Source organism: Photinus pyralis, unplaced genomic scaffold (assembly GCF_008802855.1).
Source record: "Photinus pyralis isolate 1611_PpyrPB1 unplaced genomic scaffold, Ppyr1.3 Ppyr1.4_LG5, whole genome shotgun sequence".
NCBI classification, from domain to species: domain Eukaryota; kingdom Metazoa; phylum Arthropoda; class Insecta; order Coleoptera; family Lampyridae; genus Photinus; species Photinus pyralis.
This window is the reverse complement of record NW_022170596.1, coordinates 23,410,699-23,415,529: the sequence shown is the minus strand read 5'-3', so window position 1 is coordinate 23,415,529 and position 4,831 is coordinate 23,410,699.

Below are 4,831 nucleotides of genomic sequence, written 5' to 3'. Positions count from 1 at the left end.
AGGTTTAACATACGCTCAGTTTAATTGTGTGATGAACTATTATACCGTGTGTCATAAACAAAATCATCAGTCTAGCTAGCTACGTTTGTTTCTGAGAAAAAGGCAGTGTATAACCTTCCTTTTTTTACTAAAAATCGACTACACCAAAATTTCCCGGGAATAAACTTTTTCTTATTAATTTTGGGGCGTAGAATCCAAAACAATTCGTACTTTTTCGATTAGACTTCTCAATAAAAAGTTATAGACTAGAAACCAATTTCGAAATTTTGAGCCGCGAAAAAAAAATTGACCGGGAAAAAAAATTTTCTTATAGAATGTGCCCTGTAGAATCCATAATTTGAAACAGTTCGAATATTGGACTACTAGTTCAAAAGTTACAGCCCTTTGAATTTTCTTTCGAAATTGGTTTCTAGTCTATAACTTTTNTTTTTGAGCCGCGAAAAAAAAATTGTCTCAAATCGACCGGGAAAAAAAATTAATTGCTTATAGAATGTGCCCTGTAGAATCCATAAATTCAAACAGTTCGAAGATTGGGCTACTAGTTCAAAAGTTACAGCCCTTTGAATTTTCTTTCGAAATTGGTTTCTAGTCTATAACTTTTTATTGAGAAGTCTAATCGAACAAGTACGATATGTTTTGGATTCTACGCCCCAAAATTAATAAGAAAAAGTGTTTTCGCGGGAAATTTTGGTGTAGTCGATTTTTGGTAAAAAAGGAAGGTTATACATAGGATCGTATAATTTGTCACAGAGTGGATGCATCTTTCAGCTTTTCGGAAATCCATTAATAATAAAGTCTAATATCTAATCCTGTATTAAAATTAAGAGGGACCTCATATTTGAATAAAATATGTCATCTATTCCATACCGAAATTCTTTGGAGATGGAGTGACAAGTACACTGCCCAGCAAGGTTTTATGAATATTGGAGCAGTTAAAATTTGAAATTTTAATCTTGATGTTCTGACTGAGATTATGTCATGAAATTAGTAAAACGACTAGCACTAATAATAATAATCAGATCCTCCTGAAAAACTTTAAATTTTTACTTAAAATTTTGCTAAACCGTTGCTCCTTCGCTCTCAATACACCAATCATTTAAATCTAAACATAATTTTTCCACACGATTTGCAAAACGACCTAATTGGCGCATTGCAATTTTGCCTAAAAGTTAAAAGTTCCGTTTGGATTTGTCCTATTGTCTCCTTTTTGGGAAAAAAAATGTTTCCTTGAAGCTTTTACTTAATTATATAATAGGCTGAACTTGGTTCCTAATTTCGATTTAACTAAAGAGCATTATAAAGTAACTCTTTGATTTAACCCAACTTATAAATGAGTAAGTACCTCATCTGTATCTGGTATCTTCACAGAACCTATTAAATTACAGCATGATATAAATTGTGAAGTTCTTCGCTGTCGCCCTTTAATTCCGGAATTTTTTAAACTATGTCCATAGATAATCTGTTTGGCATTTTGTAGGGTGTAAGTGAGATTCAATCGGGAACAGCATGCGCCCGAAATATCAGATATAAAAACCTTCCGTACCTATAACGATATTGCAAACTGAAAAGTTACTTCTAATACCCGTAAAGTTTGAATGCATCCCTGACATTACCGATGATAGCTTATTCACATATTCATTCAACTTATAAATGCGCACAAAATTATTTAGGGACGTGTTTATACGACACGTTCCTTGTTATGTAAATTATCCTTTTCGGGAGCCTTACTATTATTATGACATCAACACAATGATATGTTAGACGTACCAAAAGCAGTCGTTGCATTATTTATTGAGAGGACCCCTTCTGAAATATCTCCTGTGTCATTGGCTACAGATATAATCTACGCTCCTTTGAGCGCCAATCCACGAATATTTAGGGTTCGAAATAACGTTAACGTGGGTAAACTGAATTAGAACATCTAATGAAAAAAAACGGTAGGAAACATAATGTTCCTTATTTATTGGCCAAAATTTTCGATATATTCGATAATATTGTAGAATTACGTTTATAATAACCATGAATAGACGAATGTCGAGAAAGAAAGGGATTTACAATTTGAAAATGTGTGATTAATACGGAAAATAATTTATGTAATGTATGCTGTTGAGAGTAGTGTTAATCGATACAGGGCCGTAGCCAGATTAGTTACTAAGAATAAATAAATCTACAGGGAAAGCGGGCAAAATATTAATACTTTGCTGTGTCCCGCGCTAAAGAAATTCGTACCTAGCGAAAGTGGAGCGCTTATGACATCACATTTCAGTCCGTCTCTCTGTCGTCTCTCTCAGTTCCTAGACCTGATATCGACTTCGGGTTTCCGTTATATGAAAGCTTGTGAACTCCAGGAGTGCAACTATCATAAATTAACTTGGTAAACTCAATTGCTTAATGCCCAAGAAGTGGTCCATGTGTGTTTTGTGACCGATGTTCTTGGGAAGAAGAACTCTTAGCCACTTCGGGTTTTCGTTATATTATTTATTATGGGTTTCGGATGTGGAACTATCAAAGATTAATTTTAACATACATCACTTTATTACCCAATATCGATCTAAATCCTTATTTACGCACCAATTTTCTTGGGGATAAAAGACCAAACTCGATTGCACGATCCCGAAGAAATAATACATGTGTATCGTGTCGAATTTAAAAACAGCCTCCATCTGTCTACACGAGTAGTTTGTGCTGATGGAAATACCCACGTATGTATAGTAGTGGTTTTGGTTCATTTGTTCTTACAAAATGCAATTCACATAATTTGGTAGCATAACGTTTAATTGGATTAATAAATAAAAATAATCAGCACATTTTCGAAAACTTTTCAGCTTTTTATCTTACGCCTAAAACACATGTGCCAACTTTAGTTACTTTGGGTACATAACGGAGAAAACGGCGGTTCCAGGGAAAGGGGGGTTCGGTTACGGATTAATAAGATATGAACAAAATTACGGCACACGGCAAAACATGAGCAATTTCCTTATCGGAAATTTTAAAGAATTAATTCATCAACTAAAGTTACGGGCAAGAAAACAACAGCTAAAGATGCAACTAAGCAACTAGATATATAAACATCATCAGCCGACTAAACCGAAAAGTCCGAAAGCCATCAACAAATTGAAATTTGAGAATTCATTTCCGGGAACAAAATTCCCTGAATCGTGAAGTGCATTGAAACTATCTGAAATCCTCTAAAAGCGTTCTGATGAAAACTTCTGACAGGTTCCTCAACTCAACCCAAAATTGCCCAAGACCTCAACGGTTACACATTATCTAATTTTATTGTGGCATAAGAAACGGCTAACTTATAGGTACACATTTGGTGACATTTTAATTTAATGCTATTAAATGTCCACGTATAGAAGCTAACAGGGATTACGTAACAGTATCAGCCTTTAGCTATTTGGGTATTATAGTTGTAAAAGTGTATAGCAACATTTAAGTGAATGGGCCGACGCTCATTAATAGAACTGTGTTTCATTCACAAAATACGTCCGTAATTTACTTTTAATTTACGAGTGTTAAGTACCTTTATGATAAGGGGGTTCCCCATGTCTTGCATCATTATGGATCACGCTTTCATTATCTAAGTCATTAACGTAAAATTTACGTGGATGCAGTTCATTTCATAGGAATTAGCCCATCTTTTTCCTAAATTACTATGAATCATTTTCGCCTATTGGAGAACATAATTTCTACGACGATTTTTCGATTCATATATTCTTGGAATCATTCGGAAGAATCTGTTCCTATAAGGAATTTCGAATTATAATGAATAATCGGATCGTAGAAAGGAATTTTTATATGCGGTAACTTCGCAACTCAATATACAAAAGAGATTTTAATAGTTTGCAAAACCACCACGTTATCTCTTATACCTGTTTTAATGCTTCATATTTCAGTTATTCTGACATTTATTTAAGATTCGTGCCGCGCAGACCCAACCACAATCGAATTCGGAATATGAAGAAAGTAAAAAGAGGCATTTCAAACGTAAAGAGGTGTGTTAAAATGCGCTAACGTTAAATCTAAACCCCACATGCCAGTGTAATACATCTGAGCACCCCTGAAAAAATGTACAACTAGGTACCCCTTAAAAAACAAGATACGAAGAATCGCGTACGATTTTCAGTATAGGGGAATTTTTTGCCACTCAGCTCGCATTCGGAAATCAGATTTTTAATCCGGCTCATATTCAATAGCACTGATCCTTGAACTCGATAGAAATCCTTTGGCGAATGTTTGACATCGCTCTTTTCGTTCTCGAGTTAAACGAGGAAGAGACGGACAAAACCAGCACATAAGGGGAATCTTTTTCCTTCGAAAAATTCCCCTAAAAACTAATAAACCATGGTTAGTATAGGATATACCTAGGTATAATAGGAAGCTTCCACTAAACAAAAAACCAAAATTGTACCGAAACTCCTTGATTTTGGAAACCCAATACCTAAAAAATTAAAAATGCTTTTAATTTTTCACAATTTTTCGAAATGTTCATTCAAATTCAAATCACCAGAAAAAGAAACGATTGACTATTACAATTTTTTATTGCCTGCGTTTAATTCCATACCTATGTACCTACTATACAAGTGTCGAACAACAAATAACAACTGACATTAGCCATCTATTAAATAACATTCAGTAAAATCTTTGTAGTTTTACTATAAACTCTCATTTTCTTTTCGAAAGATTGCACGGGAAACTGACATTTTTCATAAATTAGACAAGCATCTTCCTTATAAAAGGTTTTCATTATTGATAGAAGATAGGAGAGTTGAGTTTTGTGGTGCTTTTTTTGGTTATTCTGTCTTTGTAAGTATATAGCAAACATCGC